The sequence below is a fragment of the Mandrillus leucophaeus genome, unplaced genomic scaffold (assembly GCF_000951045.1).
Source record: "Mandrillus leucophaeus isolate KB7577 unplaced genomic scaffold, Mleu.le_1.0 Scaffold187, whole genome shotgun sequence".
Lineage (NCBI taxonomy): Eukaryota > Metazoa > Chordata > Mammalia > Primates > Cercopithecidae > Mandrillus > Mandrillus leucophaeus.
Genome location: NW_012101887.1, coordinates 514,812 through 529,950, shown reverse-complemented (window position 1 = coordinate 529,950; position 15,139 = coordinate 514,812).

The window sequence follows — 15,139 nt, the reverse complement described above, 5'->3', positions numbered from 1 at the left end:
CTACCATTAGATAATACCATAAACACCTCTATGCAAATAAACTAGAAAATCTAGAAGAAATGCATACATTCCTGGACACATACACCCTCCCAAGACTAAACCAGGAAGAATTCAAGTCCCTGAATAGACCAATAACAAATTCTGAAATTGAGGCTGTAATTAATAGCCTACCAAGCAAATGAAACCTCAGGACCAGATAGATTCATAGCCAAATTCCACCGGAGGTAAAAACAGGAGCTGATATCATTCTTTCTGAAACTATTCAGAATAATAGAAAAAGAGGGACTCCTCCCTAACTCATTTTATGAGACCAGCATCATCCTGATACCAAAACCTGGCAGAGACACAACAACCAAAAAATTCCAGGCCAATATCCCTGATGAACATCGATACAAAAATCCCCAGTAAAATACTGGCAAACTGAATCCAGCAGCACATCAAAAAGCTTATCCACCATGATCAAGTCGGCTTCATCCCTAGGATGCAAGGATGTTTCAACATACACAAATCAATAAATGTAATCCATCACATAAATAGAACCAATGACAAAAAACACATGATTATCTCAGCAGATGCAGAAAAGGCCTTTGATAAAATTCAACACGTCTCTCAATAAACTAGGTATTGATGGAATGTGTCTCAAAATAATAAGAGCTATTTGTGACAAACCCACAGCCAATATCATAGTGAATGGGCAAAAGCTGGAAGCATTCCCTTTGAAACCAGCACAAGACAAGGATGCCCTCTCTCACCACTCCTATTCAACATAGTATTGGAAGTTCTGGCCAGGGCAATCAGGCAAGAGAAATAAATAAAGGGTATTCTAATAGGAAGAGAGGAAGTCAAATTGCCTCTGTTTGCAGATGACATGATTGTATATTGAGAAAACCCCATCGTCTCAGCCAAAATCTCCTTAAGCTGATAAGCAACTTCAGCAAAGTCTCAGGATACAAAATCAATGTGCAAAAATCACAAGCATTCCTATACACCAATAACAGACAAACAGAGAGCCAAATCATGAGTGAACTTCCATTTACAGTTGCTTCAAATAGAATAAAATAACTGGGAATCCAACTTACAAGGGATGTGAAGGACCTCTTCCAGGAGAACTACAAACCACTGCTCAAGGAAATAAGAGAAGATGCAAAGAATTGGAAAGACATTCCATGCTCATGGATAGGAAGAATGAATATTGTGAATATGGCCATATTGCCCAAAGTAATTTATAGATTTAATGCTATTCCCATCAAGCTACCATTGACTTCCTTCACAGAATTAGAAAAAAACTGCTTTAAATTTCACATGGAACCAAAAAAGAGCCCATATAGACAAGACACTCCTAAGGAAAAAGAACAAAGCTGGAGGCATCACACTATCTGACTTCAAACTATGCTACAAGCCTACAGTAACTAAAACAGCATGGTACTGGTACCAAAACAGATACATAGACCAGTAGAACACAACAGAGGCCTCAGAAATAATACTACACATCTACAACCATCTGATCTTCAACAATTCTGAACAAAAACAAGCAATGGGGAAACTATGCCCTATTTAATAGATGGTGTTAGGAAAACTGGCTAGTCATATGCAGAAAACTGAAATTGGACCCCTTCCTTACATGTTATACAAAAATTAACTCAAGATGGACTAAAGATTTAAATGTAAGACCTAAAACCATAAAAACCCTAGAAGAAAACCTAGGCAATACCATTCAGGACATAAGTATTGGCAAAGACTTCATGACTAAAACACCAAAAGCAATGGCAACAAAAGCCAAAATTGACAAATGGGATCTAAATAAACTAAGGAGTTTAATTATACTGGATAAAGAAAATGTGGCACATATACACCATGGAATACAATGCAGCCATAAAAATGGAGGAGTTCATGTCCTTTGCAGGGACATGGATGAAGCTGGAAACCAACATTCTCAGCAAACTAACACAGGAACAGAAAACCACACACTGCATGTTCTCAATCATAAGTGGGAGTTGACAATGAGAACTCATGGACACAGGGACGGAAACATCACACACTGGGGCTTGTTGGGAGGTGGAGGCTAGGGGAGGGATAGCATTAGGAGAAATACCCAATGTAGATGACGGGTTGATGGATGCAGCAAACCACCATTACACGTGTATACCTATGTCACAAACCTGAACGTTCTGCACATGTATCCCAGAACTTGAAGTATAATAAAAGAAAAAAGAAAGGAATTGAAATCAGGATCTTGAAGAGACATTGGCACTTCAATGTTCATCGTAGCATTGTTCACAACAGCTAAGACACAGATGTAAAATAAATGTCCACCAATGGAATATTATTCAGTCTTTAAAAAGAAGAAAATTCTGCCATTTGCAACAATATAGATGAGCCTCAAGGACATTATACTAAGTGAAATAAATCAGACACAAAAGGACAAATACTACACAATCTCACTGATACAGAGAATCTAAAAAAGTCAAACTCATAGAAGCAGAGAGTAAAATTGTGGTTTTCAGGGGCTGCAGGAGAGGGAAATGAAGAGATGTTTGTCAAAGGATACAAAGTTTTAGTTTTGCAAGGTAAGTAAATTATTTAGATCTATTGTACAGTATAGTCCCTATAGTTAACAATACTGTATTATATCCTCTGACATTTGCTAAGAAAGTAGATTTTATGTTAAGCACTCTTATCACAAAATAATAATAATAAAAATGGTAAAAGGAAACTTTGGAAGTGATAGATATGTTTATGGTATTGATTTTGGTGATGGTTTTATAGGTGTATACTGGTCTCTAGACTCATCAACTTATATGCAATACATATGTATAGATTTTTTGTATGACAATCACACTTTGATAAAGTGTTATTTTAAAAAAGAATTTGAGGTGACATAAACTCTGTTCTAAGAAATAAAAGCTGAGAAATTAGTCATTAGAAGACTGATATGTAATGATATATTAATTTCTTCAGGCAGAAGGAAAATGGCACCAAATGCAAAACATGAGCTTACACGTAAGAATAGAGAGCACTGGCCGGGCACAGTGGCTTACACCTGTAATCCCAACACTTTGGATGGCTGCGGCAGGCGGATTGCCTGAGCCCAGGAGTTCGCAACCAGCCTGGACAACATGGTGAAACTCTGTCTCTACTAAAATACAAAAAATTAGCCAGGTGTGGCGGCGTGTGCCTGTAGTCCCAGCTACTCCGGAGGCTGAGGCAGGAGAACTGCTTGAATCCGGGAAGCAGAGGTTGAAGTGAGCCGAGATCACCACTGCACTCCAGCCCGGGCAACAGAGTGAGACTCCGTCTCAAAGAAAAAAGCACTAAAAATATTAAACATGTGATAAATGCAAAAGACTTTCTTATTTTGTTTTTTTAAAGGATGGTCAATTATTTGAAGTACATTATTGGTGTTTTGACATGTTTAAAAGTCTAAAATTTAATAAAAATAGCCCAAAAGGCAGAAGGAGAAGAAAAGTATAAAGTATACCATTTTAAAGATTCATATGTTACAAAAAAGCAGTATGATATGATTTTAGGGTTGATTGCCATAAGTGAGAATTAGATATCATAAACCCTAGCACAACACTAAAAAGCAAAAGGAAGCTAACAATAACAGACAAAATAAAATACTAAGAAGTACCAAATTAATTGAAAAAGACAGAAAAATCGGGAAAATTAACCAAGAACAAATGGGACACTCAACAAATAACAAGTTAGTAGATTTAAACTCAAGCATACGAGTGTAAACATATGGTATAAATGGTTTAAACACACTAATTAAAGGCAGGATTGTTATATTGAACAAAAAGTCAAGATCCAACTGTATACAATCTTTAAGAAAATGATTTTAAATACAGGTATACTTTGAAAGTATTTTGGGTTTGGTTCCAGACCACCACAATAAAGTTAGTATCACAATAAAGTGAGTCACATAAGTTTTTTGGTTTCCCAGTGTATGTAAAAGTTATATTTGTACTCACACCTGTAATCACAGTGACTTGAGGCAGGAGGATTACTTGAGGCCAAGAGTTTGAGAGCAGCCTGGGAAACATAGTGAGACTCTATCTCTAAAAAACATTTTAAAAACAACCAGACTTGGTAGCGTGCCTGTCGACCCAGGTACTTGGGGGCTGAGGTAGAAGGATTGCTGGAACCCGGAAGTTCAAGGTGCAGTGAGCCATGATCATGCTACTGCACTTTAGCCTTGGTAATAGAGTGAGACTCTTAACTCTTTTAAAAAAATGTTATATTTACACTGTATTATATTATAGTATATATAGCATGCAACGACATTAAGTCTATTTTATACAATTATGTTATATTAAATCTACTATAGTATATATAGTGTGCAATTGTATTATGTCTCAGACAATGTATACATCTTAATTTAAAACACTTCATTGCTACGAAAAAAATGCTAATGATCCTCTGAGCATTCAGTCACTTGTAATATTTTTGCTGGGAGAGAGTTGCCTAGATGTTGATAGCTGGTCAAGGTGGTAGTTGCTGAAGATTGGGGTGACCATGGCAATTTCTTAAAGTAAAACAGCAATGGGAGTTTGCTGCACTTATTGACTCTTCCTTTCATGAAAGATTTCTCTGTAGCATGTGATGCTGTTTGATAGCATTTTACCACAATAGAACTTACAAAATTTGAGTCAGTCCTCTCAAACCCTGCTGCTGCTTTATCAACTAAGTTTATACAATATTCTAAATCCTTTGTTGTCATTTCAACAATGTTCCAATGTTCACAGCATCTTCACCAGGAGTCAATTCCATCTCAAGAAACCAATTTCTTTGCTTATCAATAAGAAGCAACTCCTCATCTCTTCAAGTTTTATCATGAAATTGGGGAAATTCAGTAACATCTTCAGGCTCCACTTTTAATTCTAGTTCTCGTACTAAACCACTAAGAACTAGCAAGAGCCCAGCCTGCAGACTCAAGGCCCTGAGAAGGGATTGGCAAGTATAGGAGAAGATAGATATGTTACCTTCCCCAGGATGTTACTTGAGTACCTGTCCACTTATCAGTGTTTATACTTGTGAAGTTCTTGCTTGGAAACTTCCACTGTCTTTACTAACTAGGTTACGTTCTAAGGGCAAATAGGAAGGTATAAGGCAGATAAAGATGATTTGAATAATCACCAAAAGACATGAGAGACAGGCATAAGAGACTAGGAAAACAGAAAGATGAATTAGAAAGATTGCCATGCATATGAGTTTTTAGTGACACTAGTCTTTGCTATTGTACAGACCTCTCCATAAACACTTGACTGCCTAGATGTTGAGGAAGAAAAGCTGACAACAAGATCCAAGGTCAGAGTTTTAACAAGCAGAGCAATGACAGGGCAGAGAAAACTGTAGTCAGAGAGCAGGGATGTTAGAATCTAAAACTTTAGACATCTCTCTCTTTCAGATGTTGACAAGGTCCAGGGCAAAGTGTGAAGGAAAGCTGATGGGATGAAGTGAAGGCAAAGACCCTTAGGGATGAGGAGGTTAAGTTTTGGAGTTTCCAAGAGAAATGCATCACTTACTGTTATAGTGTTTAGACAACCGTGATTGCCAAAACTTGAATTTACATAGATTATATCAGCTAGGAATTATAGCACAACTATGAAGTAAGTACTTTTATTTCAATTTTCCAGTGAAGATGGAATCTTAGAAAGTTTGAGTAATTTGCAGAAAGTTACACAAATGTTAACAGTAACGAAAACAAACATTTTGTAGCAATTTACTGTATGCCAGGTATTGTTCTAGGAGTTTTACATTGTAAGTGCTCATAAAATTATTGTTATCACCATGTTAGAGAAAGGCACAGACACTTTCATTAGCTTGCATAAGGTCACATGGCTAATTAGTGACAAGAGCCAGGATTTAAAGCAAGTATCAGAAATAGACTACGAATAAAAGTTGGTGTTACTTCAAAACTCATGTTTTAGCTACTCAGAAATAGCATCTATTTATTATTTTAAGGGTACATTTTATTCAACAAACTATTAAAATACCTTCCAAGAATACTAATAAAGATTTTAATCAGTACCAGATCTAAAATTTAGGCATAATTAAATGGATAAAATGAAACTAAAATTCAATTTATAAAAATTAAAACAACAGAACATTTGAAACTAACAGAGAAAGATGGAAGGAAAGGCAGAAATAGGAAGGAAAATGAGATAAATGTCAGAAGTTATTGGAGAGATCTCTTCATTAATTTGTCCCATCCAGGAAGTATAAACAAATTTTTCCTACTAAATTAAAGGTAAGATTTGGGTTTCTCATGAGCATAGTTGCATTTTTCTTCAGCTCACAACTGACATGCAATAAAACTAAGTGTAGTTATTTTCATTACTATACGCTGGAACTTCGAGGAAAGAGGGGATATGGCAGCCTCTTTGGTGTTCTTCAATCAGCCATCGTTCTTTTCCACAAGTCCACATATACCCACCTGTAAGAACTATCAGCTGGACACCAGCCTCCTCCATCTTCCTTTCTCCTCAATGGTTACTACCTTCTCCTTCACAACTACGTATAAAGATAAAAGTCAAAGTTAAATTTGGAAAATATACAAGAAAGTACTAACTAGGCATAACAAAGCTGGAGTGACTATGTTAATATTAGACAAAAGAGACTTCAGAACAAGAAATTTTACCAGTGATAAAAGGGAAATTTCACAATCATCAATTAGTTTGTTAACCAGGATGACATAGTAATCCTAAATGTGTACACATCTAATAACAGAACTGCAAAACATAGAAAACAAAAACTGATAAATCTGAAAGAGAAACAAACAAGTCCACGATTGTACCTAGTTATTTTACCATTCCTCTTAGTAACTGATAAAACAAGGAGACAGAATATTAGTCAGAATGTACATAATTTAAATAGCACCATTAACCAACTTCATTTAACTGAAATAAATATAACTCTATACCCAACAGTTGTAGAACACACATTCTTGTAAGATGCACATGGAACATTTGTCAAGATAAGTCATATAGTGGATTGGTTTAAAAGGATTGAAATCTCACAAACTTTTTCTGTTACTGTAATGGAGCTAAATTAAAAATGAAAACCAGAAAGATATTGGAAAAATGCCCAAATATTTGGAAATTAACAACATAGTTTTATATAACCCATGGACTCAAAAAGAAATAAGACAAATTATAAAATATTTGAACTTAATGAAAATAAAAACTTAATATATTAAAGAATGTATGTAGCTGAAGCAGTATACAAAGTTAAATCTACAGATTTGAATTCCTATGTTAGAAAAAAAAAGAGAAATCTAAAATCAGTTATTCTAGTTTCAGTCAAATGAAGGAAGAAAAGAAAGAGCAAATTAAAACTGCAGTAACTAGAAAGAGGAAAACAATAAAGATAAGAATGCAAATAAGATAAAATAGAAAACAGCAAATAATAGAGAAAATCTGTAAAACCAGGAGCTTTTACTGGTTTTATTCTTTGAAAATCATCAATAAAATTACTAAACCTCTAGCTAAAATGACCAGGAAAAAAAGAAAAGACATAATTTTTCAATATCAAGTGAGTAAGGGAGGATTACTAAAGATCATACAAACATTAAAGTGACAATAATAGAATCTTGGAAATGAATTCAACAACCAAGATGAAATAGGTTTCTTAAAAGACACATTTTTCCAAAATTTACTCAAGAAGAAAGAGATAACCCTAATAGTTCTTTTTCAATTTTTAAATTTTTTTGGTTTGCACAACAATTGTTTTTTTCTTTTTGTTTTTTTCAGATTTTTTTTTTTTTTACTTTAAGTTCTGGGATACATGTTCAGAATTTGCAGTTTTGTTACATAGGTATACATGTAACATGGTGATTTGCTGCACCCATCAGCCCGTCATCTAGGTTTTAAGCCCCGCATACATTAGGTATTTTTCCTAATGCTATCCTTCCCCTTTCCTCCCACCTCCCGACAGGCCCCAGTGTGTGATTTTCCCTTCCCTGTGTCCATGTGTTCTCACTGTTAAACTTCCACTTATGAGTGAGAACGTATGGTATTTGGTTTTTTGTTCCTGTGTTAATTTGCTAAGAATGCTTCATCCATGCCCTGCAAAGAACATAAACTCACTCTTTTTTATGGCTGCATAGTATTCCATGGTGTACATGTGCCACATTTTCTTTATCCAGTCTATCATTGATGGGCATTTGGGTTGATTCCAAGTCTTTGCTATTGTGAATAGTGCCACAATAAACATAAGCATATGTGCATGTGTCTTTATAGTAGAATGATTTATAATCCTTTGGGTATATGCCCAGTAATGGGATCGCTGGGTCAAATGGTATTGCTGGTTCTAGACCCTTGAGGAATCACCATATGGTCTTCCATGATAGTTGAACTAATTTACACTCCCACCAACAGTGTAAAAGCATTCCTATTTCTCCACATCCTCTCCAGCACCTGTTGTTTCCAGACATTTTAATGATCACCATTCTAACTGGCGTGAGACAGTATCTCCTTGTGGTTTTGATTTGCATTTCTCTAATGATCAGTGATGATGAGCTTTTTTTCATGTTTGTTGGCCACATAAATGTCTTCTTTTGAGAAGTGTTTGCGCATATCCTTTGCCCACTTTTTGATGGGGTTGTTTGGTTTTTCTTGTAAATTTGTTTAAATTCCTTGTAGATTCTGGATATTAGACCTTTGCCAGATGGATAGATGACAAAAATTTTCTCCCATTCTGTAGGTTGCCTGTTCACTCTGATGATAGCTTATTTTGTGGTGCAGAAGTTCTTTAGTTTAATTCGATCCCATTTGTCTATTTTGGCTTTTGTTGCCATAGCTTTTGGTGTTTTAGTCATGAAGTCCTTGCCCATACCTATGTCCTGAATGGTATTGACTAGGTTTTCTTCTAGGGTTTTTATGGTTTTAGGTCTTAGGTTTAAGTCTTTAATCCATCTTGAGTTAATTTTTGATAAGGTGTAAAGAAGGGGTGCAGTTTCTGTTTTCTGCATATGGTTAGCCAGTTTTCCCAGCACCCTTTATTAAATAGGGAATGGTTTCCCCTTTGCTTGCTTGTGTCAGGTTTGTTGAAGATCAAATGGTTGTAGATGTGTGATGTTATTTCTGAGGCCTCTATTCTGTTCCACTGGTCTATATCTCTGTTTTGGTACTAGTACCATGCTGTATTTGTTACTGTAGTCTTCTAGTGTAGTTTGAAGTCAGGTAGCATGATGCCTTCAGCTTTGTTCTATTTGCTAGGATTGTCTTGGCTAGACAGTCTCCTTTTTGGTACCATATAAAATTTAAAGTAGTATTTTCTAATTCTGTGAAGGAAGTCAATGGTATCTTGAGGGAAATAGCATTGAATCTATAAATTACTTTGGGCAGGTTGACTATTTTCATAATACTGATTCTTCCTATCCACAAGCATGAAATGTTTTTCCATTTGTTTGTGTCCTCTCTTATTTCCTTGAGCAGTGGTTTGCAGTTCTCCTGGAAGAGTTCCTTCACATCCCTTGTGAATTGTATTCCTAGGTATTTTTTTCTCTTTGTAGCAATTGCGAATGGGAGTTCACTCATGATTTGGCTCTCTGCTTGTCTATTATTGGTGTATAGGAATGCCTGTGATTTTTGCACATTGGTTTTGTATCCTGAGACTTTGCTGAAGTTGCTTATCAGCTTAAGGAGTTTTTGAGCTAAGACAATGGAGTTTTCTAAATATAGGATCATGTCATCTGCAAACAGAGGCAACTTGGATTCCTCTCTTCCTATTTGAAAATGCTTTATTTCTTTCTCTTTCCTGATTGCCCTGGCCAGAACTTCCAATACTATGTTTAATAGGAGTGGTAAAAGAGGGCATCCCTGTCATGTGCCAGTTTTCAAAGGGAATGCTTCCAGCTTCTGTCCATTCAGTATGATACAGCCTATGGGTTTGTCATAAATAGCTCTTATTATTCTGAGATATGTTCCATCAATACCTAGTTCATTGAAAGTTTTTAGCATGAACGGCTGTTGAATTTTATTGCAGGCCTTTTCTGCATCTATTGAGATAATCATGTGGTTTTTGTCTTTGGTTCTGTTTATGTGATGGATTACATTGATTGATTTGTGTATGTTGAACCAGTCTCACATCCCAGGGATGAAGTCAAATTGATCGTGGTGGGTAAGCTTTTTGATGTGCTGCTGGATTCAGTTTGCCAATATTTTGCTGAGGATTTTCACATTGGTGTTCATCAGGGATATTGGCCTGAAATATTCTTTCTTTTTATTTTTTATTTTGTTGTTGTTGTTGTTGTTGTTGTTGTTGTGTCTCTGCCACATTTTGGTATCAGGATGATGCTGGCCTCATAAAATGTTTTAGGGAGGATTCCCTCTTTTTTCTATTTTTTTTTTTTGAATAGTTTCAGAACGAATGGCACCAGCTCCTCTTTTTACCTCTGGTAGAATTCGGCAGTGAATCTATCTGGTCCTGGGCTTTTATTTGCTTGGTGGGCTATTAATTACTGCCTCAATTTCAGAACCTGTTATTGGTTTATTCAGGGATTCAACTTCTTCCTGGTTTAGTCTTGGGAGAGTGTATGTTTCCAGGAATTTATCCATTTCTTCTAGATTTTTCTAGTTTATTTCTGTAGAGGTGTTTATAATATTCTCTGATGGTTGTTTGTATTTCTGTGGAGTCAGTGGTGATATCCCCTTTATTATTTTTTATTGTGCCTATATGGTTCTTCTCACTTTCTTCTTTATTAGTCTGACTAGCAGTCTATGTATTTTGTTAATCTTTTCAAAAACCAGCTCCTGGATTCATTGATTTTTTGAAGGGATTTTCGTGCTTCATTTCCTTCAGTTCTGCTCTGATCTTAGTTATTTCTGGTCTTCTGCTAGCTTTTGAATTTGTTTTACTTTGCTTCTCTAGTTTTTTAAATTGTGATATCTAGGTGTCGATATCAGATCTTTCCTGCTTTCTCTTGCGGACATGTACTGCTATAAATTTCCCGCTTAACACTGCTTTAGCTGTGTCCCAGAGATTCTGGTACATTGTGTTTTTGTTCTCATTGGTTTCAAATAACTTATTTATTTCTGCCTTAATTTTGTTATTTACCCAGTAGTCATTCAGGAGCAGATTGTTCACTTTCTGGGTAGTTGTGTGGTTTTGAGTGAATTTCTTAATTCTGAGTTCTAATTCGATTGCACTATGGTCTGAGAGACTGCTTGTTATGATTTCCACTCTTTTGCATTTGCTTGAGGAGTGTTTTACTTCCCATTATGTGTTCGATTTTTAGAATAAGTGCATGTGGCTCTGAGATTTTGTTGATTTGTGGTGGAGAGTTCTGTAGATGTCTATTAGGTCCACTTGGTCTATAGCTGAGTTCAAATACTGAATATCTTTGTAAATTTTCTGTCTGGTTAATCCACTGTTATTTTGTGGGAGTCTAAGTCTCTTTGTAGGTCTATAAGAACTTGTTTTATGAATCTGGGTGTTCCTGTATCGGGTGCATATATATTCCGGATAGTTAGCTTTTCTTGTTGCATTGATCCCTTTACCATTATGTAATGTTCTTCTTTGTCTTTTTTTATATTTGTTAGTTTAAAGTTTGTTTTATCAGAAACTAAGATTGCAGCCCTTCTTCTTTTTTGCTTTCCATTTGCTTGGTAAAGATTCCTCCATCCCTTTATTTTGAGCCTGTATGTGTCTTTGTATGTGAGATTGGGGCATTTAGCCAATTTAAGGTTAATATTGTTATGTGTGAATTTGATCCTGTCATTATGATGCTAGCTGGTTATTTTGCCCATTAGTTGATGCAGCTTCTTTATAGTGTTGATGATCTTTACAATTTGGTATGTTTTTTCAGTGGCTGTTACCAGTTTTTCCTTTCCATATTTAGTGCTTCCTTCAGGAGCTCTTGTAAGGCAGGCCTGGTGGTGACAAAATCCCTCAGCATTTGCTTATCAGGAAAGGATTTTATTTTTCCTTCACATATGAAGCATAGTTTGGCTGGATATAAAATTCTCGGTTGAAAATTCTTTTCTTTAAGAAAGTTGAATATTGGCCCCCACTCTCTCCTGTCTTGTCGGATTTCTGCAGAGATCCACTGTTAGTCTAATGGACTTCCCTTTGTAGGTAACGTGACCTGTCTCACTGGCCGTCCTTAACATTTTTCCCTTTGTTTCAACCTTGGAGATTCTAACGATTGTGTGTGTTGGGGTTGTTCTTCTCAAGGAGCATCTTAGTGATGTTGTGTGTATTTCTTGAATTTGAATGTTGGCCTGTCTTGCTAGGTTGGGGAAGTTCTCCTGGATAATATCCTGAAGTGTGTTTTCCATCTTGGTTCCATTCTCCCTGTCACTTTCAGGTACACCAATCAATTGTAGGTTTGGTCTTTTCACACAGTCCCATATTTCTTGGAGGCTCTGCTCATTCGTTTTCATTCTTTTTTCTCTGATATTGTCTTCATGCCTTATTCACTAAGTTGATCTTCAATCTCTGATCAATCTTTTCTCCCACTTGATAAATTTCGCTATTGATATTTGTGTATGCTTCATGAAGTTCTCTTGCTGTGTTTTTCAGCTCCATCAGGTCATTTATGTTCTTCTCTAAACTGATTATTCTAGTTAGCAATTCCTGTACCTTTTATCAAGGTTCTTACCTTCCTTGCATTGAGTTACAACATGCTCCTTTAGCTCAGAGGAGTTTGTTATTATCCACCTCCTGAAGCCTACTTCTGTCAATTTGTCAAACTTATTCTCCATCCAGTTTTGTGCCCTTGCTGTAGAGGAGTTGTGATCATTTGGAGGAGAAGAGGTATTCTGGTTTTTGGAATTTCTAACATTTTTGTGCTGGTTTTTCCTTATCTTCATGGATTTATCTACCTTTTATCTTTGAGGCTGATTACCTTTGGATGGGGTTTTTGTGTGTGGGTTCTTTTTGTTGATGTTGATGTTGTTGCTATCTGTTCGTTAGCTTTTCCTGTAACAGTCAGGCCCCTCTTCTGCAGGTCTGCTGCAGTTTTCTGGAGGTCTACTCCAGACCCTAATTGCTAGGGTATCACCAGTGGAACCTGCAGAACATAAAAGGTTGCTGCCTGCTCCTTCCTCTGGAAGCTTCATCCCAGAGGGGCACCAGCCTGTTGCTAGTCAGAGCTCTGTTGTATGAAGTGTCTGTTGACCGTTGCTGGGAATTCTGTCCCAGTCAGGAGGCACAGGCGTCAGGGACCCACTTGAGGAGGCAGTCTGTCCCTTAGCAGAACTTGAGAATCCTCCTGTCAGGATCTGCTGCCCTCTTCAGTTGGTAAGCATCACCGTTTAAGTCTGCTGAACCTGTGCCCACAGCCGCCCCTTCCTCCAGGTGCTCTGTCCCAGGGAGATGGGAATATTATCTATAAGCCCCTGACCAGGACTGCTGCCTTTCTTTCAGAGATACCCTGCCCAGTGAGGAGGAATCTAGAGAGGCAGTCTGGCCACAGCTACTTTGCCGAGCTGTGGTGAGTTCTTCCTAGTCCAAACTTTCCAGCCTGCTTAAACACTGTCAGGGGTAACTGCCTACTCAAGACTCAGTAGTGGCAGGCACCCCTCCCACTACCAAGCTCCATCCCATTCAGACTGCTGTACTGTCAGTGAGAATTTCAAGTCGGTAGTTCTTAGCTTGCTGGCCCTGTGGGAGTGGGACCCTCTGAGTGAGACCACTTGGCTCCCTGGCTTCAGCCCCCTTTCAAGGAGAGTGAACAAGTCTGTCTCCCTAAAGTTCCTGGCACCACTGGGGTACAAAAAATTCCTGCAGCTAGCTCAGTGTCTGCCCAAACAGCCACCCAGTTTTGTGCTTGAAACCCAGCGCCCTGGTGGTGTAGGCACACGAGGGAATCTCCTGGTGTGCAGATTGTAAAAACCATGGGGAAAGTGTAGTATCTGGGCCAGACAGCACAGTCCCTTAGGGCATCCCTTGGTTAGGGGAGGGTAGTCCCCGGCTCCTTGTAATTCCCAGGTGAGGGGACACCTTGCCCTATATCTACTCGCCCTCCATGGGCTGCACCCACTGCCTAACCAGTTCCAATGAGATGAACTGGGTACCTCAATTGGAAATACAGAAATCAACCACCTTCTGCATTGGTGTCTCTGGAAGCCACAGACCGGAGCTGTTCCTATTCAGTCATCTTGCCCGTCCTCTAATAGTTCTTTATTAGAGAATCTGAGTCTCTACTTTAAAACTTTCCACAAAAACAAAATAAGCTGCAAGCCTATATTGCTTAACTGGTGAATTCCATCAAACATTTGGGGAAAAAATAATGCCAATCCTACACCAACTCTTTAAGAAAACAGAAAAGGAAGGAATACTTTCTAACCAATATAATAAGCCATCATTAACTGAAACAAAATCAGATACAGACATTCCAGGAAAAGATAATGGCACACAACTATCTCCCATGAATTCCTCAAAACCCATGAATAAAATAGTACTAAAATAATTCAGAAAATATATAAAAATAATGGCATATCATGACCAAATGGGTTTTATCCTAAGAACACAAGGTTAGTTAACATTAGAAAAAGATCAATAGAGTTCATATTGAAATAATAAAATAGATCATATGATCATCTCAATAAATGGAAAAAAAGCATTTGACAAAATTCAACACCAATTCATGATTTTAAAAAACTCTCAGAAAACTAGGAATAAAAAAATAATCCTCAACCTGATAAAGAGCACCTACAAAGCACGTATCAATAACTTTATCCTTAACAGTGAAAGACTGAGACTGTTCCCTTAACAGGAGCAAGACAGGCGAGTCCGCTTCCCTTTAATGTTGTACTGCAGGTTCTACCTAATACAAGGAGAAGAAATAAAATACATACTGATTATAAGTGAAAACTGCTTTTATTTGCAAAGAGATATTTGTTTTTAGGTAGGAAGTTCTAAAGAGTCAACAAAATAACATACCAGAGCTAATAAACACTTCTAATGAGTTGCAGAATATACTAGGCCAATACACAAAATTCAATTATTTATATAAGTTGCAATGAACAACTAAAAATTAAAACATGAAAAACAATACCATTAAAAACAGCGTGCAAAAACCTGAAGTACTTAGGAATAATTTAACAAAGTACATGCAAGAACTGTACACCAAAACCTGTTTAGATAAATAAGGCACTTAATAATACATTTTTAACTTTTTTTTTTTTTTTTT